Here is a 25,946-nt window from a genome sequence, read left to right on the forward strand (position 1 = left end):
ATCTTTGTGCTTTGTCAGTAAATCTAACTAACAGGAGACAGGTTAATGATGATGATCAACTGACAGATGTTTTTTGTTGGGGCTCTTGCAGCTTCCTCTGAAGTATCCACCACCATCCAAAATTTGAGGTCGAATATTGAATAAACCTTGGACCGAAGTAGCTTTACCAGTCCCCTGTTTCTACATCTCTCTCAGGATGACTCATTGACTGACAGAAAAATATTAAGTCTCCTAATTTTTGAAGATGGGACTTGGGAGCTTTCAAAAACATTACTAACTGTCTAAATAATGTATAAACTCTTTCCTCAACCTACTCAAAGTAAGAATCATGACCGTTTGTCTGGTTCTTCACATGTGGCAGAATCAGTTTAACTTTCCCTTCCAGTTCAAGTAATTGCTACAGGAAATCTTTATATTTGTGTTGTAATTTGGGGACTTAGATTTGTTTTTAGTGGAACTAGAAAAGAGTACTACCATGCAATGTAAAGTTTCTTTAAAACTACAAAGAGAAAACTTCCACCCTTTCTTTTTTCTTTTTCTTTTTTTTTTTTTTTTTTTAAAAAAAAAAATCTTTTAATAAGAATAACTTTAATTTAACACATCTGGGCAGCTTGCAGTCTATCAGATAGTGCCTGCATATCCGGTGTTCTAAGCACCCTGGACAAACAGTGACTTAATACTTTTTTTTTTAATCTCAACTTAAATAAACTCAAGGGCAACTACTGACACTTATAAACTACCCTTACAGACCTGCAACACTATTTTTGCCCTGCCAAACACCTAATCTAGACAAGAGAAGCAGAGTGGGGCAGCTGACAGAAGAAAGCTTCAGTAAATTAAAGCTGTTTGAAGCTTAGAAAGAAAACAAGCAGCAAATTTCCAGGACTCCACTACTGTAATTTCTCCCTCGGTATGCACTGGGTTTCAATACCAATAACTCTGTTAACTGAAATTTCAGAGGGAAGGAAGTGTCTTAAATTGATGCCTCACCACTTTGGATCGAGCACCTTCCATGTGAGGACTGCTGCAGCAGGTTACAAACCTGAAAACAACAATCCTTACACACTGCAGTGCACAGAAATGTTCCTTCCACTACAGAGAAAAAAAGTGAGGCGCAATGTCCCATCCGAGGACACAGGAAATCTGTCCAGCCCATGAACAGAAAGCTGTTCTCTAATTCCTGTGGCAAAAGCACCTTTCCACACTGTATTTAACACTGCTGGCCCACTTACCCTAGTGCTACGCTTCTGCCACAGCTTGTACATTGGTTGCCTTTATGGCCTGAAGACAAAAAAGGGTGTAGACAGCCCCAAAGCACTTTTCTGTCAGCTCTTTTCTTCAGAACAGGATGTCATTTAGACTCACGCATACCATTATCATAAATAACCTCAGAACTACTTAAATCATGAACAGAGTTTGCAAGCATCTGGAAACAAATTTCGTTTTGTGCCAGGTATACATCTTAATTTGTCCTTTATGTGGTTTTTGTTTTGTTGTGTTTTGGTTTGTATTTCCTCATATATGTTGGTAAATTATAATATTGTGAAAACGACTTCAAGGGGCAGCTTTGAGCTCACTCATCCCTCTCCCCGCTGCTCGGCACTCGTCATTTTGCTACAGATCGTTACGATATTTTTCTGCTAGGCAGCTCTCCTCCCTGTAGTTTTGAAGGTGGAAATAATTTCATTCAGTTGATTTAAGAATATGTTTCACTTCCCTGACACCAGCTTTTCTTGTGTTAAAAAAGCCAACAAGCAAACAAAGCCAAAAATATCATTTACCTAAAACACCATGGACGCTTGGACTCAACTTTACTTGGTATTTCTTTACCTTTTTCCTTGTGTGATGATATTTTATTGCAAATATGTAGCATAAAATGCCTTGAAAGAAAAGTGAGATAAGAAGTGAGGAGGTGGATGCCTCTTTTTAAACTAAAAAAGAAAGAAAAAGTAAAGTCCCTTCCTCTCACTTTCTGCATTTCCCCCTTCCCTTTTGTTTTCAGTGCTTCCAGAGGTAGCAGAACTTGATAAAAATGCAGCAGGGCAGGGGGAGCCGGGAGGGGAGGAGAGGGAAGATAACATTATTCCAGACCCTCGCTCTGTTTTGTTAGGGCAGATTTAATCTCTCAGGCAGCATCAGCAGATAGGCCTGAATGACCGCCTGATCATCTCTTCACTCTCTCTTCTTTTATCTGGATTACTCTTTCGGGGATGATATCTCACTATTCTTATTTGGTAAATTAGGCTATTGTTTCCCTGCATTTCACTTATTGTAAAATGGTTTCTTTTTTAACTTCAGGACATTGTTTCTGGGCAGTGAGCATGCTGTCACTGGAGAGGGGATGTGAGGAGGGAAACATATAATTAGGGACAGATTCTGCCCTATTTTGCCATTTTGCAGTATCTTGTTGTCTAGTGCCCTTGATTTCATGGGGATTTCTTATAGGAAAATACAGATAAAAGGGGTCAAATTTGTCCTTGTAATTGAAGGAAAAATTAAATAAAGATAAGGAATGCTATGGAATAGGACTACAGCATGCTTTTGGTCTCAAATTGCCATTTAAGCTGCAAGTTAACAAATAGGCAAAATAAGAGATCATCTAGTAAAAGGTTTTTGAAGGAGCATTTGTTCACAGAGTCTGATTTATCAGTAATTCTTGATGCCTCATGATAAAAGCTGGAAAAAAAAAAAAATGTCACAGCCTTTTTTGCTACATGTAGCAGTGAGTAGCAAGTCCAATGGTTCTAGCTCAGAAACCGAAACCTCATGTCGGAGTACTAAAATGTGCAGTACTGAGACTTTGTTTGTTGTCATTGGAATGCATACGATCTGTTCTGGGCGGTAGCCTTTTATCTAGTTGCACTTTGAAAAAACAAGAAAAAAAAAAAAAAAAAAAAAAAGAGGAGAAAAACCACTACAACTGTATTTCGCTTGTTCATGCTGTGTAAAACATGCCAACCATTCGGAGGGCAGGCTGAGGTGCAGAGGGACCAGCTAGCACAACCCAGCAGGCACAGACCCATGGTGGGCACTGGCATCTGCTGAGCTTGGGGTAAACCCAACCGCTCTCTGCGGTGTTTGTGAGCAGGGCTCTGGGGATCGTGGTTGCAGGCTGGTCCACCAAAGACCACGAACGTGTGCTGTGCCATGTCTGACAACAGCTGAGAGGCGACCAGAATGGCAGTGGTCACACAAAAGCACTGGTGGGACGTCCCGGCAGCTGACTGCCTCACGCACAGCTCTCCCTGCACGCAGCCTGGGAAGGCCGTAATTAGCGAAGTGCCACCACGGCTGCGGGACTTGCTGGGAGCCACCAGCTCCGTTACGTGATTCATGTGCCCGTGGTGGGCTCTTCACATGAAGTACATGAACGGTGTTTCTGGAGAAAGGCACTGCTGTTTTCAGTCCCTCAGTGGTGATGTCTAGGTGAGCGGCGCTCACAGGAGGAACTCCCTCTCTGTGCATGAGGACTGTGTCCACAAATGGGTGCCCGTGGTAAAAGAGGGGCGTGAGGCAAAATCCTAACTCCCTTTCCTGATTTAACTGCTCTTGCAAAACGGAGCAGGGAGGCAGCACCCAGTGTCGTCGTGTTCAGTGCCTGCCCCTCCACAAGCATCACCAGCAGGATTTCCATCACCCCCGTTAGCCACACTGCCTGCAGTGATCATGGGGATCTGTGGGGGGACGGGTTTGTACCCAAGGTCAGTCCCAGGAAAACTCAAAGAAAGCACCCCCAGCCTGTGCAGCACCACATGCCCTTCCCCACCCAGGAGCTCCTATTATTAGCAGTATTTATTAATATTATTAGTACTCGGAGGGCCAGCGGGGGGCTGGCAGCACCCTGCGCCCCGACCCACCACGGTGCCTGAGGGGAGCCCTTCCACGCACCCTCTCCGGGAGGGGCGGCAGGAAGGGGGCTGCCCGGCCAGGCCCCCCCCGGCTCGGCGGGGCCAAAACGAAAGCGCAGCGCGGCCCGAAACCCTCCGGGGGCGGCGGCGGCCGCCATGTGACAGCCGGGAAGCTCCGGGCCGGGCCGGGCCGGGCCGGGCCGAGCCGAGCCGAGCCGGGCCGGGCCGTGCAGGATCGCGCCCCGCAGCGCTGCCCCCGGCGGCAGCCCCGCCTCTGCTCTGCGGCACGGTCTTTAGGGGGTGGTGGTGGGGTTGTGTGTGTGTGTGTGTGGGGGGGGGGGGTCGCTGCCTTGCGCTCCGCAATTAGCGCTTCGCACCGCTGTCAGCCCCGAGCTCCCCGGGGTGCCCGGCGCGATGCGGGCAGCGCCAGGTAAGCGGGATGGGGGGGGCGGGGGGCGGCGGAGCGTCCCCGGTGCCACCCTGGGGCCGCGACCCCCCCCCCCAACCCGTCCGCCCGCCCCCAGCGCAGCCCGGTCCTGCCCCCCTTGCCCCCCCCCGCCCTCCTTCCTCCCTCGAGGAAGGCTCGCCCTGCCTGCCTTTGTGCTCTTTGGGCCGTACTTGTTATCGCCGCCACCCGAAGGGACGCCCCCCCCCTCCCCCTATCCCTTCTCCCCCCTCCCCGCAGCCCCAGCGGCACCCCCGGGGGCTCTGCCCCTCGCCTTGCTTGCGCTCTCTCCCCGTCCCATCCCAATATTAAACCTCCCCTCTCCCCATCCTTCCTCCTGCCCCCCCCCCCCCACCCCTAACCCTGCCCCCCGAGCCCTCCCCCAAATCCCACCTTCGTGCCTGCTCTGAGTTTTGTGTCCCCCCCCCCCCCCCACTCCCCGGCTGTGGTTTCGCAGGGACCCCTCTCCAACCTGTCCGTAGGTATGTTTGTGTAACCAGACACTGCGAGTAGCCGTCTGCCGAGGAATTAACCCTACAACCCCCCCCACCCCCCCCAAAGCTTAGTTTGCATTCAACAGAGGTGTTTGTTTTGCAGGTTTAAACCTCCAGACGGGTTGAAGAAAAACAAAAACAAAAATAATCATAATAATAAAAAAGGAAGCGCTGGGCAGATTTTGTTCCCTCCCTTGAAATCCCGGTGGACGCGGAGCAGGTGGGGGACCGGCGGGGGAGAGGGGCTGGGGGTGGGATGCGGAGCGGGCAGGGGCTGAGGGGTGCGGGAAGGAGGGGGGGGAAAAAGGGTTTAAAGAGGGGAGAGCCGAGCCGTGCATCCCCCCTTCCTCTCCTTCGAGAGAAGGGGAGGTAGCTCGAGGCTCCCGCTCTCGTTTGTTAAAAATAAATACTCCAGAAGTTGGCAAATTTTCGTAGTTTTAGAGAAGTGGATTCTCTCCAGGATTAACGTAAAAAATGTTGATGTTTGAGGAACTGCTCTTGCTCAACCCGTAAATAAAGTGGAGATGTTGACAGTTTGTCTAGCCTCTGGTAAACGAGAACAAAAAAAACATTTCATTTCTTGAAGGGCATCAATAATTGTGAGGGTGGGAGGGAGAGAAAGAAGTTTAACTATTAACCTTTATCTGGGATTGTAAATGAGTTGAAACTCATGTTTCTGAAGCTTCTTTTATGCGTTTGCTTTCCTCTTCCCCCCCCCCCCCCCCCGCTTCCCTTCCCTGGAGATGGTGAAAGGTAAATGAAAACGATGATGCTCACATTAATTGGACAAGCGGGCGATTTTATGGCTCGCCAGTAAAAAATGAATGCCACGGGAAAGTTTGCCGTTCGCAGTGCAGGCGGTGGGAAAGTGGTCTGGAGGGCGCGGGGGGGCGGCGAGGCAGCAGGGCTGGCTGCGAGCTGTGCTGTTACATTTGGGGTTTTGTTTTTGTCTCTCCAGATCAGTCACTTGAAGACGCCAGAGGACGGTTTGCAGAAGGTAAGAGAAGCCTTTTCCCCCAGCGATTGCATCCTCTGGTGCCTCGTACTGTGCGGCTACCGCTCCGGTGGCCGTGCAGCGGAGGCCCGTCGCGCCAGCAGACTCCCTGTGCCCGTGTCCCCAAGAAGTGGTGAATGGGGCACGGAGCTGTGCTGGCCGCAGTGCGGGCACCAGGGAGCACAGCTCTTCCAGAAAGCAAGTCGGCTGCTGGTACACGCCGAGGTGCTTGTTAGAGCTGATGGATTCCTCCCATCCCAAAAAGGGATACTCGTTCATTCGTGAGTCAGGACAGAGTAAGCTTAGGGAAACAGGAGATGAAAAGCACAGTGAAAAAGTTCTTGTTGCAACTGTTTGCTGCATGTGAAAGTAATATGCCTAACTTAACAACTAGATTTGTTTTCAACAAATATGTTAGTATTAATTTCCACGTGAATCAGAAGGAAAAATCCCCATACCTTCTTCGTTTCAGCATTCCTAAATGTGTTGCATGTTACTTTGTGGCATGGTTCTTGCCTGAAATGAAATGAAAAGACTCTTAACTGCTTCTGAAAATAAACTCTGCCTAGCCACCGGAGTTTTTCTCCCTTGTACAGGCTGAATGAAGTGAAAGCAGGAGATCCTGGGGAGGAGGCAAGGGTGAGGGAGATATGGGATCGCAGAATTTGGCAGAGCAAGTGTTGGAGAGAACTTTGTGTGTTGCAGTTATAAGCAAAAAGTGCTGTTCCAGTAAATACAAAGTCAGGTAATTTCAAATAGCAATTGTAAAAGGCTTTTTTTTTTTTTTTTTTTTTCTCCTTCCTTAAGAAGAGCAGCATCTTTCATTTGGTTGTCATTATTTTGTCATTCTCTCCTTTAGTCATCGAAAATACAAAGTGATACTGCTTATTCTCATGAGTTACTGTAGAAATCTGTACAGCATACTCAGTCCTGAGAGAGTTCCTCCCTCCCCCTCCCCTTCCCTCCCCCCCCTCCCGTCCCTTAAATGAGTCCCTGCCAGCAACAAGTGTGTTGATATACTGATCTGAAGGACTTGGGCACGATGCCAACTAAAGCAATTTAAATGACATGGTTAATAGTGTCTCTGCTGTCCTTATCACACAGTAGTTGTCTTTAATAAAGTCAGCGAACTTCCAAGTGATAATCACGGATGACAAATTAACTCAAGTCTTAGTCCTCCCGTTCAGATGAATTCTGTTTTGCTTTGACGGGTAAATATTAAATACTGATTCGAGTTGAACTAGAAGAATTGCAAAATATACCTCTCCTCTGAATTTCTTTCAGGCAAATAAAAGCTGATTAGATTACCTTGAAGTATCTCCAGTGTTACAGTATTCCTATGATTTCTACTTCTAGCAGTGTGATTTTATTAAACCTTTCAGTAGTAATAAATCTATGTGTGGCACTGCATCCTTCAAATGAATACTTATCAAACACTTCAAAAGAGGAATTAATTTTACATGAAATAGGTAAGTCAGTGTAATATGTCCAGCACGTTAAAACAGCCAGTAATTCCCGTAAAGTATTTTGGATGGAAGTGAAATTGACTGCTCCGTCAATTTTGATTTGAAATGGGTAACCTTTAAAAAGCAGCTAATATAATTTCAGGAGTATCCACGCTTACAAACAGCAAGCTGTTTCATGGTGGGAGGTTTAAAGTTTTCTGAGTACCTCTAAAGCTCATAGTGACTTTTTCCACTGCAGAATTAAAAGATTACAATGTAACGTGAGACTACAGAAGAGGCAAAGTAGCACAATTGACAGTTTAACTGCAAATTGCATGTATGATTGCTTAGATTATGATTTTTATTTTTTGAGAGATTTGATCCTAAAACTACCTTTGCTAGATCTCATCTTTGTGATTTCCAAACCTGCTAAATCTTGTCAAAAACCGTAGGAACATTCATGTTCTTAGCAGCTGTTAGGAGCTCGCTAAGGCACTTGATAATAAATGTTTCATGTCTTGTGTCTATGACTGAAAGACAGTGCTGTGTGCTTAACTGATAAGTTTGGAAATACTCTTCCTAACATCCAAGATTGTATTTTTGAAAATTAATACAATGAATGCAGATTATCTGTTGTCACAAACTTGTTTTCTTGTTGCTTGTTTACAGAATTTATTTGAGACTATTGAAAACTAGCTAGATTATGCCTGTGGTAAAAGTAACAATAGTTAAATAATAAAAGTTGTCAATTATTTTCCAAAAAGCTTTGTACAAATGAATACTTCTTGTAAAAACTTCTTGTCTGAGAGATTTTTTTGTTATCTTTGTGGGTGGACAATAACATTATAGCCAAAAAGTTGTCTAAGCGTTAGCTTTTGTAAAAGTGAAAGACACAACCTGAGACACGACTGAAATTGTATTGTGAGACTGCTATGGTGCAGAGAATAGGGCAAAGAAGGAAGTCTGCCTTTACATATAATTCACTATATATTGCTATGTTGATTTGAGACATTCCTTCACAGTGTGGGTCTGTCCTGTCCATTAAAATTACATATTTGTGAGGTCCAAATAACATTTAGAAAGATACCTGCTAATGTGAAGGCACAGTACTTCTAGAAACACTTGCTGGTAGTTGATAGGTTACTCCTTCTTTTTGGATGCTCCGAAATCATGATTGTGGCTTTCCAATGTTCAGGATGCAAAGTTAGAAGTGTTTTTTTTATGCATTGTTACGCCTTGTAATTTATGAGTTTTCTCCCTCCAGCCCTCTTCAAACCTGATAGCTCTTTCAGTTTCACAGTTGGCCTCATGTTCCACTTTTCTTTTTGCTTTGAAGGCTGGGCGGAAGGCTTGTCAGTGTTTGCAGTTGCACTGCTCAGTGCAGGGATGGGTGGCTAAGCTTGAAACCATATGGGTGTTGCTATTCAAGAATTGTTGTCACCGTTCCTGATTCCTCTTTTCTTATTAAAACCAATGTTAGGGATCTCTTTATTAGCAATGTATCGCATTAGAAGCCACATGCTTAACATCAAGCACTTGCATAATGACATTTTGGAAGATAAGGCCTTCAAGATTTGCTTCTTTATGTGAGAACTGGGTGCAGTCAGCCTACAGAGAAAGTGTTCAGGTTCAGGAAGATTTACAATTGTAGGTGCGTCTCGACCAAATGAGTGCAGGGCCTTTTCTCCCTAACATATATCTTTGTGTTTTATCTTCCCTTGTTTGCTGCATTCATCGCTTTAAGACCTGAAATCGCTAACATGCGTAAGGAATTATTACAGGCCTTATTACTGCGAGGATCTGAAGTAGTTGGAATAATTTGCCATAAAGCAGTGCCCTGTGTTTGCAGAGCTGACTGGCCCCTGTGTTCTAAGATCCTCAGGGCAGGGAATTGTCTTCGGCGTATTTTCAGAAAAAGTGGCTGGCATGCCTGTATGTGCCAGAAAATGATAAATAATAACAAACAGTAGTTGATAATTTATGTAGACATTTATTTTTTTTATTACGGAATTTGCCTATAGGGTGCTTTCTAGCAAAAAGAAAAATGCCAGAGTGGCTTCCAGCTGGGGCAAGATGTGCTCTGACGGCAAGAGCAGCTTTTAATCAAAACAGAACACACATTTAATCGATAGTATCTTCTGTGAAGCCGTCGGTCCAAAACATTGGCGTAAATCAGTGTAACTCCACTGAGGTCTGTAGAGACACGGCTGACTTGCACCAGATGATGTGAGTGTCCTTTTTGGCTTTAGCAGTTTTCCTTTAATCTTCTTGCCACTTAAACTTTTACTATGATCTGCCCACATTCCAGAAGCGTGGAATGAAGATGGGATAACATTTCCCTACTTTCCTCCTCCTTTAAGCCTTTTGCGGCTTTTCTATTGTATGATGGTGTATGCTTTATTAATTATATGAGCTCTAATCCCACTTTCAAGCCTATGAAGGTAGCAGTCCCCCTCAAAGTCACGTCTGAAAAGGAGTGCCATTATATTCAGAAACATTCCGGTCTTGTCTAGCTTGCCAGATGTAGGTGTATTATAAATAGCTTCCCAGTTATCCTGTATTTGTGGTTAAAGGTTCCTGAATGCTGTTGTTAGGAACCCTCTTATTAGAAATTTGTGTGATGTGAAGAAGCTTAGAAACATTGCCCCCCACATCTATTTCCCAGAATCATTTTATTGTGTCTGCCAAGTGTCTTAATGTTTTAGTTACTGAACTGCATCATCCATATGAAGTAATTGAAAATGTTAAGTGTGTACATCTTGTGTGGTGAGAAGACTCGAGCGATATTTGGGCAGTAATGAGGAGAAATAAATTATTTTTCTTTCTCTTCCAAGCCACTAATAATGTTTTTCAAGGCAGTGTTAGTAAACTAGTCCTTGTTAGACATGGGAAAACTGTCTCAGACTAGGGAGCCACTCATTTTCAAAAGTTCAAGCTAAATCTTGTTCTTTACTCTTGAGAGTATAATGCAATCTTTAGAATTTCAGCATAAATGCTTTTAATGGAACTTGCTTTCTTAAGAAATGAAGCAAAGTAATTGAATTTGGTAGATAAGTGCCAAAATTAGAAAGATGGGGTACGTGTGTGTGTGTGTGTGTGTGTGTGTGTGTGTGTGTGTGTGTTCAGATTTGGAAGCAAGTGAAAAATCATAAATCCTGCTACCTCCCCCCGCATCACACCACCACCAGCAGCTCTGAGGAGAATGTGATTAACTGCATAATCATACATTTTTGCTCAAGCTTCTCACCCTGTGCCCATTTTTTTTTTTTTTTCTTGAGGTTTATAAACTATTAATATCTTCAGGGAAAAAAGGCAATAAGATGAAAATATTGTGCCCAGATGCTGCACTGGAAAACTTACATGGAAATGTCTGTATAGCCTGATACAGAGTGGATTCCTCAAGTGGAAATGAGCATTCTCCATTTCCTTTGAACTGACTGGAAAGTTACTTTCCTCTTTCCACCTTGACAGTTCTTCCAGAGCTATAAAGGACCATAGGAACTAAACCTTTCACCAACATTTTATTAAAGCAGGAAATATATGTAATTACAACATTTGAAGTGACTCAGTAGAGATGTGTAGAAAACCAATAATATATGCAATATGTTTAGTTCTTACAGGCACTCAGATGTAGATGTCCTTTTTGTTCGTAGTAAGGAAAAACTTTGGATGGAAATCGTGCAAGAGGACAAGAGTTGGTGCCAAAAAATAAAGCACGTTTCAGATGCTGTCTTATTTTCTGTTGGTGATACGGTCTTTGCAGAAAGTGAAAATACTCAAACTACATTCTAAACTTGACTGCAAAGCTGTAAGGGCTAGCCATTTTCAAAAATGTTTTTCTTCAATATACTGCTAACAAGTGCAAGAAGAAATGTTTTTGATCCTTTTTGTATCTATTCTTTTGTTGCCAGAAAAAGTTTGTATGTCTTGAATTAGTTCTGATGCAACACCAGCTCCACTTGAGTTATGACAGGTTATACCAGCTAAGGATCTGAGACAGTACAGACTTGAGAACCCAGTCCTGCCCATATAACATTCAATGAATTCAAATTTCATTTACATCGTGTTGTTATAAGGAGAATTGAACTTCCATATTTTTATCCAATAATTTCCTAAAAATACAAATAAATAAAATATTTTAATAGGAAAGGAAAGTCCTGTTATTTCTCTGTTTTTAATGTCTGTCCTCGACTTTTGTATGGTATTTGCAAACTTCATCTAGTGAGGAAGAGTCATTATGCCATAAACTTGCACTGTAGATCGCTGTGTCTAGTGGTGTTTTTGGGGTTGCAAATACTGCACTGGAATTTAATTAATACATGGATATAATAAAACCATTTTTCTATTCAGTCCCCAAAGACTGTAACAACAGCAGGTCATTAAATGGACAGTGGTCTCTGTTAAATGTTTTCAATTAATTTTTTTTTTTAAGATATATTAAAAGTGTACAAAACACAAGAGGTTGATGTTGGGAAGTGATTTAAAGAAAATAAAATAAGCAAATAAATTATTAAGTGGAGTTCAGTAAAGCTAGAAATGATTGCTTATGTGCGAACTCTGCCCATAAAGAGAAAAACACCTCTGACAGTTTTTGTTTGTTTGTTTGTTTGTTTGTTTTTAAGTTTTAGAAATGTTGCGATTGCATTTTAAAAGCATTGGAAGAAATGACATGTTACAGACTGCTTTTGTCTGTAGTGAGGATTTTTTTAAGGCTAGATCTCAGAGGATTTTATGTTAACTGCAGATCACTTCCCAGCCTGTCACAAAAACTCGGTGTGATGCCTACTCATGTAAGGTTTTTGTTTTGAAATCAAACTTTTTTTTTTTTTTTTTTTTTTGCTTCTATATTATAAATAATTTGAGTAATATGCTGCACTGGCTACTTTCAGTAACAGAACACCCATAACTTTGGCAGATGGGGATTTTGTCCTTCCACCCTTGTTCTGCAGTCACGCCTGTGCAAGTTAAGTGTCCAGCTCTGTGAATCTGCCTGCAGCGTGGAGGGAACACATGGGGCTGTGCAGACCGAAAGTTGTTCGTGTGGGAGTGTTAGCGAGATCAGAGCCTTGTAGTATAAGCTGGCCCTCATGATTTTAAAAAGAAAGCATATTGATCTCTAATCTTGAAAGTAGTTACCCTTAATTTAAATGTGCATTTGATAGAATCCCGAAATCTCCTAATTATTTTTCTGCCGTGTAGAAAATCAGTATGCTGTGTTATGTATAATAGAACCTACAAATGAAATAATAATTAAAAAAAAAATAAAATAAAATGAAAAAATAGCCGACCAAAGCAATTGTTAAAATGACACTATTTGATAAGATCATCTACTGAAAATAAAGGGGGAAATGAGATCTGACTTGAGGTAAAACCAGGTAAATAGCTTTCAGCTTTGCTTTTGTTATTCAAGAAGAAAAAGAAACAATAGGTGCTGTTTAGAGTCAGGAGCTGCCCTTCTAACCTCTGCTGCTCTTAAAATGCCTGAAGGTTATTGCATGGTTCACGGTGGCTTTCATGCTTGCAGTTTCAACTTTTAATTTTCGAACAAAAGGGGATGCAGTACCAGCCTGCTGATAAACACAGCGCAGAACAATCGGAGAGAAAAATGGACTGCTGAATTCCGCATGCTTTTTTCCTCCTTTCCAGTTACAGAAGTATATTGGCATGTTTTTAACAGAAGGAGAAAAACGCTGCCTCCTGTCTTAAGCCATCAAAGCTGGAGGCTGCTTTTTAAAAAGAAGGAACTTTAATTCTGTGGAAGCATTAAAAAGCCCTGGCCAGGTGAACGATCCCATTGCATGCTGTTATGGGGAAGCAGTCTGAACGTCCACAGGGGCTGTTTGTGTTTCCACAAGATTTCTAATTCTTGTCGCACTGGTAAAATCAAGTCAAGTTTGACTTAAATCCAGCTTTCTCAGCATCAAAACTCCAGCTGCCTGCCTCAGAAGCATATCGGCCAGCACTTCATGTGCTGAGCAGAAGTACCTTTTCTCTGTGAGTTGCACATTGGGTGCTCAGTACAAGTAACGCAGCCCCCTCCTTACACACGATGCTTGAATTTGTCGGTGTGGTTATTGCCAGTTTCCAGAATACCACACTTGCTGGGATGCCGGTGTGATCTGAGCAGAGAAGGGGTCAGCTTCTTAAGGTATTGTTTTGTAGCACAGCTGAAGGTTGTGGAATGTAACAGTTTTAGGAATGTACACCTGTGAGTATATAATAAGAGAGTATCTGTTTGTGTGTTTTCACCACTGACATCCAGATCAAAGGTCCTCTAGATGTTGTTGTAGTAAGAAAAAGGGAAAGGGGCCACATGTCTCACCAACTCTGACCTGTTGTCTTGCTCGTTGTTTGCAAGTTTTCACTAGAAAACCAGTCACAAGCCAGCTTAGATGAGGTGAATTACTTTCAGTGTTTCACTTAGTGTGTATGGGTAATGAGTTCAAAAAGCAGCAGCTTTGGGTCTCCTAAGTGCCTAAAAGAAGAAACACTACAAGCAAGTTCTGCTACTTAAATATTGAAACTGATGCCCAATCATGCATTGGACAGGGCTGAGATATGGTTACAAGTGCTTAAAAAAATTGTGTTGTGGGACAGTGGGCATTACTCCTAGATAGCTGATGCCAGAATGGCTGACAAGTAAGCTGAGAAACACCTTCAACCCTTTACAGACACATACCAGGCTAACCATCTTCGACCCTTTACAAATACATGCAGGCTAAAACAAATAGCTAAGGAGGAATCTGTCTCTTGCCTTCCAGCTTGCTTACAGCTAGAGGAAATGTATCCCAAATGGAGGAGGATCCCCCAGGCCCTGGAAGTTGTTTAATTAATCATCACTTTCAGCCTGCTCATTAAATAGCTTTTCTTTTCTCACTTGGGCAAATGAAAAAGATGATTACACCTGGGAGAAACAATGACACCTGTTAAATCATCTCCTATTGTTAAGCACTTTTTTTTTTTTTTTTAAAAAAAAAGATTTAATTTTAGATATGCAGAATAAGCAAAACCATGTTTCTTTTTATGTAGTTCATGTGGATTTGTGCTCTTACATATTGATGCAGTAATAATACATGCTATTACATCTGGCAGTAATTCTGCTCTTCTGTAACTGAATTTTCTTAAATTAGAAATACTAACTTTTGTTTATTAAGGTGGAGAGAGACTTTTACAATCAAATTCCTGATCACTGCTGTGACATACCTGAACTGATTTCTGTATGACAAAGGTGCCTCAAACAAGAGTCAAAAATTCTCTCATCACAGTATTCAGTAGTTTTCTCCCTCCGTTGCATTCACATTTTGGTCGTGATGGACGTCTTGGCAGCTTATGATGTAATTTCTCTTGTTGCTTCAGTGCTGGGACCCTGTCAGCAACAGGGAATGTCAGGAAGAATTTTCCATTGGCTCGACTAAGCCAGTAGCAGCATTGTGAGGGTTTTACATGAGGATCTGAGCACGGGCACAGCCCGAGGGAAGTTACTTGTGGGTCAGGCTCTGAGGCACGTTTAGTAAGAGGCAGTGAGGCAGGGTTGTGGGGTAACTGTGGTCATCAAGGGCTTAGCTTGCTGTCCGTGCTCTATGCATGGAAGACCTCTCGCAATCTTTTCTCAACAAGTTGTGGAAAGCTATTAGCTCTTTGATTATGCACATTTTTCTCTTTCCCTGTGGGCTCTGCAGCTCCAGTTTGCACTGGATGAATTCCTGGGGCACATTGTTTGCTTACTGTGCTCGGGCCTGGGAGTGGATAAGGACTGTTGTTCGGACAGTTTTATTTAAGGTACTGTTTCAGAGATAGCGAGTCAGATCGAGTTCCCATTTTGCTTTACCCAGATTTATTCCACAGAAAATCACAAGCTGTGTATAATTTGCAAATGTTTGCTTTGGTTGCACAGTTGTCACAGCGTGTTCTGCTAGTCCAAGGGCGGGGAAAATATGCAGTAAGGCCTGTGACACCATTTCACACAACCCTCGGCCACATGGTTTTATTTTATGTTCAAGTTCTGCTGGCAGGCACTAAAGGGGATGTTAATTCGTGGCCTGCTAATTCTCCTCGGAAGGTCTGTTCAGCCATCAGCGCAAAAAAAAAAGGGTTACTGGCCTTGCCTTTGCCTGTGGCAGCTCTGCCACTGCCATCATGAGGCTAAGTTGTTGGCATTCACTTCGGACGAGCTTCTCCTTGCTCAAAAAGTACCAGCATTGTCCCTTGTCAGACGGTGGTTGTTGTCTTCCCCCACCCATCTAGTCTATCCTTGGTCATTTGGCCAAAGTGGTGTTTCTCCAAGAGTGCCACACCGTGATGGCTGAAGCTCTCTTTCCTTCAGTTCTGCCTTCTCCTGGATCTGGAGCTGGCTCACAGCTGATCTTACCCGAGCCACTGCACAGCCCTCACCCTGCAGACCAGACCACAGAAAATCAAGTAGCTTTCCACAGGGTTATCTCCATGAAGGGATCAGCTGCGCTGCTCTGCCAGCAGCAAAGATGGGGTGGGAGCAGAAGGCCTAGAAGAGGAGTGGTAGCGCTGCGATAGTGCCAACACTATTTAGATATCTTGGAAGTGTCATAAACATGCAGCTCAGCTAATCCTAATGTGAACTCTCTCTCCTAGCACCACTGTCCCTACACAAATTTGTAAGAAGGAAAGCCTTTTAAATGTTTTAGCACATTGAGAGAACAACAGAAAAGTGGGGGACATTTTATACCTTGCTGTTTAAGGGGCCTGAGAAAAGTGTGTTGGGGGAAGTTTGTTTTAAAACGTACCAAAATCCCTGTGGTAGCCAGTGACTGAGAGCTGCTCCATATTGTCCTATTATTTTTCTTTCAGTTTGGAGATAAAATACCAGCACAACAATTTCCAAACTAGGAAACTGTACCACTTTAACTTCTGTTTAGACAAACCCAAGAAACAAGGGTCTGATCTGTCCATCTTCATGCTTCTGTAATTCCTGCTTTCTCTGAAAGACTTGGCATTTGCCACAGCAGGCATTTTTGGCTGAGGCAAAGAGTCTATTTGCAGTATTTACGTAAATATTTTTTTTTGTGGAGGAAATGCCACTCACTGTACTTCATACTTAAGGTGATCAGCCAGTGGGAGAAAATGAGCTTGTTGTTGTTTAGCTTGCTAAAGATGATAAAGCACTTTCTGCTTATATGTTTTTGCCTCTCAAGTATCACAATATTTTATCTTTCCCATTTTTTCCTAAAAAAGGCTACAGAACTAAAGCAGGAGCTGTCTCAGTCTGGGACTGGGGATTATTGATCTTTTAGTAAATTTATTTTCTTATTTTGGTCATGGGCTGAAGTGTTTAAAAACAAACAAACAAACAAACAACAACAACAGGAAAAAAAAAAAAAAACAAGCTGAAAACATGAGAATATGACATGAATAAACCTAAAAACAAACAAATACAAAACAAAGCTTAATAAAATACCTCAATATATGTGATGCTAAAAGACAGCAAAAATAGCTAGTGAGTCAGCGAGCTAAAGGAGATGAGGATAAAAAAAATTGGGGGAGACAGAGAAATGGGGATTTCTGATACAAAAATAAACACAGCAAAAAGCATAATGCCTCCTGTCCTTGGAATAAAGTTAAGATGGGTTTGTTTAAGATTCATCCTCACAGGGGCTTTGCTGTGTTACAGTGATTCATGGGATAAAGTGATTTTTTTTGTCTTTTTCACTTATATTTAAGTGGGATTTCTCCCAGATAAACAAAGTAACACACACTCAAAGAATCTTTCTGCCTCATTTAAACACCCCACCTTATCAAAACTCCATTTCCATGAGTGATGGATCTTGGCTCTAGATGGGAGAATGAAGTATTCAATTACCTTATTTTCATGTGCTAATGAAGCAGAATGTGGCTTTAGGGGGTTTCTTTTCAGCAAGGTAGCCTGTTTGGTTATGCACATGCCGCCTTCTTATGTTTCCTTCCATGTCTCTGTCTACACTCAAGCGGTGGTCTTAATGGGTGACAGTGGCTAATCTGTCTGCTTGACAACAAGCCATGGCCTTCTTCAGCTCAGCAGGAACAGCGCTGGCCTGTAATTAGTGGAGCCATCAAACCAACTGTTGGCCTCAATACGATTTCTTTTGGCACCTCTTGCAACAACTTTATATGCCGAACCTCTGACCAGTTATTTTTTTCCCTTTGCATCAAGGAGTGCAGATATAAGCTCACAGAAGTCTGTAGACCTCAGCCTGAGTGGCAGGCTTGTGCTCCCATAAATCTGAACGGCTGTCCTCACAATGAAAAATGCAAAGTTTAAATGTTTGCTGTCACTTGTTCACCTGAGCTTAAGAGTGCAGGTGTGTTTGTGGCTGAGAGTCAAGTGGTAGAGGCAAGTTTTGTAGACTGGTGTCAGGCTGCTCTCCATCTGGGAGAGGTCTGTGTTGTGCTCAGGTACACAGAGCTGTTGTTCAGTACTGGCACCCCCATCCTTCTGCATCCCCAGCATCGCCCCCATGAGAGGTAAGGGTTAAGCTGGTGGGGTCATTCATACTCCTGGAGCTAAGCTTTGGCTCAGTGCTTGGCTGAAACAAGAAGTAAATGTTCAGTACACAATAGCTCTTCAATACACTACCTGATAGCCCCTTAGCCACACTTGCATGTGCTTTTAGCACTGTATAATGAAAATTAACACTTTGTGGGGGTTTTCTGAGTAGCCATGTGCTGGGAATAACTGTGTCAGCTTCACCACAATGGATGATGGAGGGAAATAACCATCCAGGAGTTACTCACTGCCCGTTATGAAGTTGAGGAATTGGAAAAAGGCAACAAATTTCCCTTTTTCCTTCCCCTAAAGAATGAAATGAAGAAGCTTAGCAAAATACATTGAAATATATCCAAGTCTGGATTTTTTTTTTTTTTTTTTTTTTTTTGTGGCAACTTCAGAAGAAAGTGAAGACTGACCGAAATAGCTGAGGTAGATGTGAAAAGTCACGTTCAATGCTCCTGTAAAGCATTACCACAGGGAACAACAGACTTGGTAATGTGAGTTACACTATTTTCCCCTAAGATTCATAAAGAATGTTGCTAGGAATTAATTATTCAGCAGTCTAATGAATCTCTGCTCTGGCTAACTGATGGTAACTGCTAAGGGAGGAAGTGTATCAGACACCAAGCAGTTGTAGGGGTTTTGTAGGGTGCACCATGCTGCTGGTGGGTGTTCCAGATTCTCACAAAGGAAAAATAGGGAAAAAAATGCATAAAAACAAAACATTGAAACATTTATATATTCCTTTTAATGTAACCTTTCCCAACAGTACTAGAGTAACTGTAGCTGTGAATACCCATCATGAATTAAAACAGGTGAAAAAAAATAGGAGATAAGTAATAATAGTCCTCAGCTCTCAACTGGGAGGAGACTCCTATTTAAGGAGAGCTTTAAAAAATTGTTTTTTTGGAGAGGTGTTTGTAAAGGCATGGAGAGAGCAAGAGGGAGCCATATTCAGCAAGGTTACCTGGCAGATGGTTTGAGGTTAGGCTTGGAAAAGCTGCAGAGGGAAGATAACTCAAGAAGTGTGGAAGAAAATTAGGTAAAATTGTTGCTGGACACAAATTGTTGCTGAAAGTGGATTTGATTAATGCAGTGACATTACTGGTTCTCGGAAATGAGGCTCATAGTGTTCTGCTGCCAGCCCGCCAGCATGGCTCCCAGGAAATTCACCTCTTGAGAAGGAAATTCCCGACACGCTTCCCCTCCCTCCAGCCTTCCTCCCCTTGCGGGGGGATTTCCATGCCACTGTGTTAGTTATCTCTCAGCTATCCTATCTCAGAGTGATCACAGTGAAAATAAGGTGCAGTTAGAGCTCTGCTGATCGCTGGCGAGCTTTGGCAACCACCCTGGCATACCATGATCTGAAGGAAGTCAGTACAGCTCTTTTTATCCCCTGGAATTTGGGGAAATTGTCCTGGGTTCTTCAGCTACAGTTGGGTAAAAGGGTTTTTTGTGACTAATACTTTGTTTGCCAGAATGTGCTGTTCTGGAAACCAAAGCAGTTAACTTGGTTGGTTGTGTATGCAGTTTGTTGTTCTGGTTAAGAGTTGGAAAGTTTTTAGTTGAAACTTTGTAAAACTTTTGAATTTCATTAATCATTTTCAAAGCACTGTATCTCAGAGAGTCCTTTCAAAATAAAGCATGATTTTTTTTTTTCTTTTAAATATTCAGATTTTGTTTGGGAACTCTTGTTGAGACATGTTTTGTTTCACATTGCTGAACATTATTCATTCGTTCCAAAACAAAACATTTTCACCATGCAGAAAAAAGCCCTCCTGCCTTTTTAACTGCTTTGAAACAATTCTCTCCCCCTCATCCCTTCCCTGTGTCCTTTTCTTGGATCTCTGTATCTTGGAGATACAGAGTCTGGTATTTCCATGTGTCTTGAAGCTATTTAGGCTTGCTTTCCAGAGCTTTGAAAAAATGAAGGAAAGCAACAAGGCAGAATGTCTCTGGACTCACGAAAGTAAACTGTTGTTTGTACTGCTGCACTCTTCCCTGTGGTCAGCTCACCAAGAGCAGATGCCTAATGTCCATTAGGAGCTATTACTAAATTAAAATTAATAATAAACTGCATACCTATTTTATGAACTTGTATTTCTTCCCTGGAATAAAAGGAAGTTACTTCTTTACTTTTCTTTTTGTTACTTCTAAATACATGTGGTTTTAGCCTAATTTCCAGGTGTTTCTTAATTCAGACCATCTAATTGAAGTTGTTCAGTTTGACTCCTGTCCATTTCACTTTCTCATCCCCATACACCAGCACCTTGCTGCATCATTTATTTTGGGAACATTGCAGAAGTGATCATTTCCACAAACGTGCTTACTGAACTTTTTAGAGGTTTGTAAACTGTATTTTTATTGGTAAAGCTTCTCTCTGCAAAAAAAAATATTTTTTTCATCACTTTCTATTTTTAGAATCATGATAATAGGAAAGAAGGAAAATGCTTTATGGTGGTATCATAAATATTTCCTACATTGTTTTGTTTTTGATGAGAAATGTTGAGTTCACCTTACAATGAGACGCATCTTGTGGACTGTGATGTAGCTTTGCATATTTCCATATGCATAATTCCTAGACATTCCTTTTGTGTGTGTGTGTATGTAAGTGAGAACAGTTATCTTACTGCATCTCCTCTCACTGCAGAGGGAACTGTGAAAGTTGTATGATTGTACAGTATGGCTTCTGTACAGAGGAAGTATATACAGCATAACCACTGATTTTGGAGTACTGAATGGCAGCAGTCAGTGCCTAACAGTTTATAAGAGTTTTGTGTGTATTGTTACTTCAGAGATGCAGAGATTAATCGCCCGCTCAGATTCAACATAAGATTTATCTCTACTGAGAAATGTAAAGCCAACAGTCTCAATAAGCAAACAAGACCAGGAAGAATTGAGGGAAGAGCCCAAAAACAAGACAAATGTCCCTCTCCAGTGAACTGAGTACAAAACTAAGATTAGCATTTAGATCACACAGTTTTTTGCATATCAATAACTTTATGCAGACGTTCAGTGCCACTGAATTTTATTCTGGCAGCACAGGCAGACATACCTTTCAGGAAACTGAAAGCATTTACGGTTACAGATCCATACCACTGCTTTAAATTCAACCTGCAAACCTTCATGCATAAATAGTCATGAAACCACGCTCAAGGCTGCTGTGTGTTGGATTTCACTTAAGCTTCTGAGTAATGTTCAGGAGCCAAGCAAACGAAGCTACAGTAGCCTGTTCTTGAGGTGACCAGAATTTGGTAAATGTCAGAAATCCACATCAGAAATAAGAGGTCACGAGCTCTTTACCAAGCGAAGACGAAGAAAAAGAGCTCTTTGATGTGGCTGTAGTGTAGTATCAGCTTTGTCTCTAACAAGACCTCTGCACTGCAAACTTGATTTGTGTATAAAAGGCTGCTGCACTGGTTGGAAGTGCTGATATGTGCTTATCCTGCTGGTTGTCTCCACCCCCAGCCACCTTCTGCATCTCTCCTGGGATCTCTGTTTTTGCTGGCTTCTGCTTCAGCCAGCCAGTTTTTATCCCAGCCCAGTCACCTAAAAACTCTGGATAATTCCATTCCAGTGCTTAAATCAGAGCAGCCAACCATGGTTCTTGGGCAGTAGCTGCTCCTTTCAGGTGTACCTATTGGAGATAGGTGGGCAGGTAGGGGGACTGCAAATGGACCTCAGGTGCCAAGTAGTGCCTCAATTCTCCCTCTGGTTCCCAACAAGTGGCAATTTCAGTGTCTACAGTTTCTACTTTTGCTGAATGTATAGCCCTTCTTAATGTTAGAATTGGCTTTCACCCCACTGCTACTGCTACCCACCTCTGTGCCTTGGGTAAGACTTCTGTAGGGTGCACCAAAGGGTCCCTGGTTCATGCTTTCCTCTCAGACCATCCTTCTTTGCCAAGGCATGTTGTCACTGTAAAGGAGCTCATTTTGGTATCCCAAGCTGGCAACTAAGAAGGGACAGTGTCCCTCCTACAGTTGTAATTATTTACGGTCAGATGTTTATATGTGGAGATAGGAATATTACAAACCTTCAAATACATCTTTTGTAGGCAGTGGAAGCTTGGTAATTGGTAGATAAAATATGTAGTAAATAAGAGCCTGGGCAACTTCAACAAACAAACAAACAAAATAAAACCAAACCAACAAATCTTTGTATCTTTTTGTTTTAGTTCTCCATCCCCTTTATATTATTTCTTCCCTTGTGCCCTGTCTCCACCACTGTCTTTCTGCTACACTCTTTTCACGCTGCCTCTGTTAAGTAGCTTTATGTTTTGGACAAAAGGGGTAAGGTCTTCTGCTAGATAGGAAATGTCCTTCCAGTCACGTTCATGTAATTAAACTGTTACATGGATCATTGGTCCTCGTACCTCAGCCCTGAAACAGCGTTGGCTGGTTTGAGGAGTGACCCACACACAGCTCCTGCACACGTAGCACTCATGCTAGGGCAGCCGCTCAGGCACGTGTGTGAGGGTTTCACTTCCTTTGACGTTCAGGCTGTCAGTGAGGATGGCAGCAGATGGGATTTCACATTCAGGGGTTAGACATGCTCAGCCTGACTACTGAAAACCAGCGGGGTCCCACCTGCCATCACAGCACAGCAGCCATCGCCATAAAAATGGCTAGAGGACAGCTACATGCTGCTTGCACAGCTGTTGGAGTGAAATACGTGCATTTGATGATACCTGGATGGGAGAAAGCATCCTTGAGCTGCCTGTTGTGCTGTGCTGTGGGGCAGGAGGATGGGTCGGTGGAGGGGAGCCAGCACGCCAGGTAGGGCAGCCCACTGTCAGGCAGGCATGTGATCCTGTTTCAGTAGCGGCCTTTTGTTTCTCAAAACATACCACAGGGTATTTACCAGGCCATAAAAAGTACATTGCGAGGAATTATCCTACGTAATTGCAGCTGCAGCTGCCAAAATTAAAAAACAACTTGATTTTGTGAAGCTCGTGATGGTGTCTTGAGAGGGGGAGGGAGATACTTTAGGTTTTGATGCTGGGATGTTTACACGCCGCTTGACAAAAGCCAGGGTAGCACGCTGGAGCTGAGGGCCAGTCCGTGAAAATTCACCTCCCCATGGACTTCTTTTAGGCCAGAGCCATAAGCTCCAGGTGCCTGTGGTGCCCAGCCTCACGTCGCTGCAGCGTGGTGAGCCCCCTCGCTGCCATTTGCTCAGCAGACAGAGGAAGCAAGCAGTGAGGAGGTAACTTGCTGGGTTCCCCCACGGCCTGCCAGGCAGGCAGCAGGTGTGCTCCCAGTTCCTCCCTTTTCACAGCTGAGGCTGCAAACTGGTACAGCCACCAAAACAGGACAGGCAGGGGAGGTTGGAAAGGCAGAGCCTTGATTTGTGTCCCTTTCACTCTTCCTAAGCCTGCTCAGGTTGGGGCAAGGAAACAGAGCTGTCCCTGGATGTTAACTGTCAGCCAAGCAGTTATTTTTTTTAACCAAATATTCCTCAGGGAGCAACATGTAGTATAAGGTGAAGGATGGTATATTATTTCCTTAATAATATTATTATTAACAAGATAATTATTAATTGTGAAGGAGCTATTATTTTAGTTGGCAGTCAAAAGAGATCCATGCCTCCTGGCATATTATTCCACTGTGTGGTCTTTTACTTTTCGTTATAAGGTTTAATATCCGTATGGTAGAGCATTACCTGTATTACATGTTCACATCACAGATCAGTTTGCTGTACAGGCACTTTGAGTCACAGCTTACGTTAGGGTTTGTTCCTCCACATGCCATTCACTTGTATTGGGAACTGCTCCTCTGTGCATCAGGGATGTGGGTTTTCTCCCACCTCTGCAAGGAACAAAAGAGGACCCAGCAGAAGTAGCTGATCGCTGCTAGCTGTGAAGCAGCCATGACCTTGTTTGTTTGGAGCTAGCTTTCAGATGAAGAAAGCATTGACATTTCTTTCCCCTCCTTTTAGATTGATGGGTGGAAGCAGTCCTTGGGATTTGGCTATTTTCAAAACAAAGTATTTGACCTGAAAGGTAATATTTATAGCAGGCAGCTAATAGAAAACACTCTTGCCCTCTCTCTCCATCTCTGCTTCTCATGCGTATGTGTGCACGCGCGCTCCGGGTTCCCTTCTGGGTTTGACCTCTCCTGCGCGCACCGTGGCTCCATTGACTTCACCTCCCGTCCCCTTCTCCAGGGAAATGAATCACTGGAAGCGGCAAGGCTTGGTATGCAGGGAAGCAGGGTGCAGGAAGTTCACGGCAGTCCTGTGCCACGCTGACCCTGCGCAAATGTCCCCTCCTGCCGGGGTGATGGATGGTGCAGTGGCTCTGCGTCAGTCACTTCTGAACCCTGAAGGTCACCCGAGAGAACTTATTCTCTCTTCAGAAAGAGCCCCCCGAAGGGATGTTGATTTAGTGACATCTAGCAAGGACTGACCCTGTCAGTCAGTGTAATAATGTTGTAGCAGGGAATGATGTTAGCGTCGGGTCACTGGGTCTCGAGCGGGAGGAAGCGATGGTTGGACTTCATAAAACCCCTCCTCCTGGGTGGCTGACGGGGGCTGGCAGGTGGGGCAGGGGTTATTTTGGATGAGGTATCTGGCCGACGAGCAGCTGCAGTCCCCGATCTTCCGCAGCAGCAAGTGCTTCGCTTTTAAGCAAGGACGGGGTGAGGCCTCCTCGTTCACTTCCAAACGGGTGCTCTCACTTTTTTTTTTTCTCAAGGAAAAAAGACTGTTGTCAGGAGGGCAGCAGGGTCACCAAGGGGGCTTGAAAACGCCCACGTAAATAGCAACGGTGCCTGCAGGTTTTTAGGCTCCAGTTTCCCGTGAAGTTTGGATTTGAACAAAACTAATTTTCACACGTCTGGACCCCTGTGTGTGTCCATAAACCTGTTATTGTTCAGTGAGGGTTTGCAGTGACTAGGAGTGGGCTGGGTGGGATTTCAGGCGGGACAGGCGGGAGAGTGCCTGCACTGCTATGCTGTGTGCATGTGGGTGGAAGCACACTGGTGCAAAAGCAGAGTTTGGGGTGAGATGGGAAGAGACGGGGAGATGGGAGGCTGGAAAAAAAGTTCCCCTGACTACCCTTCCCCATCTCCCACACTGCTGATTAATACTTACAGTCAGGAAATACTTACCCTGCTTGAGGTACAGGGCCAATAGGTCTGATGTGGAGGCATTTGCAATGTTTTCATCTGGCCATTGCTGTAGGCTTACCCTAGATTTGAAAGCACGTCATTTTTTATTTTTATTTTTTCCAGCCAAAACTGGTGCTATGCCAAGCAGCAGTGACTTCACAACAGCCCTAAAGCTGGAGACCCAACGCAAAAATTCAGCATTCCACAACCATCAAGTAGTTTCAGTTTTCGGTCCAGCCATTACGGGTTCACAAATAGAGATCATACTCTAAACAAGTTGGAATTTGAGTGAATTTAAGCTGAGTATTTATTAAAGCTCTATTTAGACTGGGCTGTGATGAGACTGGATTGCAGAGCTACAGGCTGCGATCAACACTCAGCAGGAGGTTATTTAGATTAAATACCAACTGTCTTGGAATGGTGGGAAAAGTTTCAGACAGAAGTTTTATTTACTGTTTTTTTGGACTAAATTGTGGGCTTGTAGTAATATTTCAGGAATTCTGCTGGACAGATAGTTTTCCTCCTTGAAGAAATGTCCTTTTTGCATTGCAATGCTCTTGAATTCAGCTCCTCCCTTACATATCCTCTGATAAATGTTTGATATCCAAGTTGCTCCCTCTTCCTTTATCTCCTTGTTTCAAGACTGTAATCACCATTTTGCTTTATTTTGGTCTGCTTTTTCTTTTCTTTCTTTCCTTTTTTTTTTTTTTTTTTTTTTTTTTTCTTCTTCTCAAGAGAAAAACAAGATGGGAGAACTTTTTGTTTCAGAAGAACAAACAAAAAACACCTTATGGTTCATTTCTCTTTCCCTTCTTCCTTTTCCATTTTTCATGTTGACCTTTTTCATCACCTTTCCTCTTCCTGTGTCCTATCTAAAGGGTGGGCTTGCGCCTCCCTTCTCATCTACTCTTTTATTTTCAAAAATAAGAATGATGACTGATTGTTTTTTCCTCTCATTTATCTGCTTGCCCACACCTGTTTCTTTCACTCTGGTTTTCTTCAAGTTTTAGCATGCATTTTCTCTCCTTTGGCCTTTTGCTCTTCATTTCTCCTCTGTGATTATGCCATTTCCCCTGGTCCCCCCTCTCCCTCTTTCTGAGCTGCCAGCCC

General features: G+C 43.2%; 1 protein-coding gene across 1 annotated transcript in view; it reads left to right on the forward strand.

Moving 5' to 3' along the window:
• Positions 1-4,954: 4,954 nt before the first annotated feature.
• PRDM1 (PR/SET domain 1) overlaps positions 4,955-25,946 on the forward strand; it is a gene marked incomplete at its 5' end in the record, with an annotated part of 101,943 nt that continues 80,951 nt past the window's right edge. Inside the window, 2 exons of the mRNA XM_082757973.1 lie at positions 4,955-5,007; positions 5,746-5,784. The remainder of the gene's footprint in view (positions 5,008-5,745; positions 5,785-25,946) is intronic.

This window comes from Aythya marila, assembly GCF_965140915.1.
Source record: "Aythya marila genome assembly, chromosome: 3".
NCBI lineage: Eukaryota > Metazoa > Chordata > Aves > Anseriformes > Anatidae > Aythya > Aythya marila.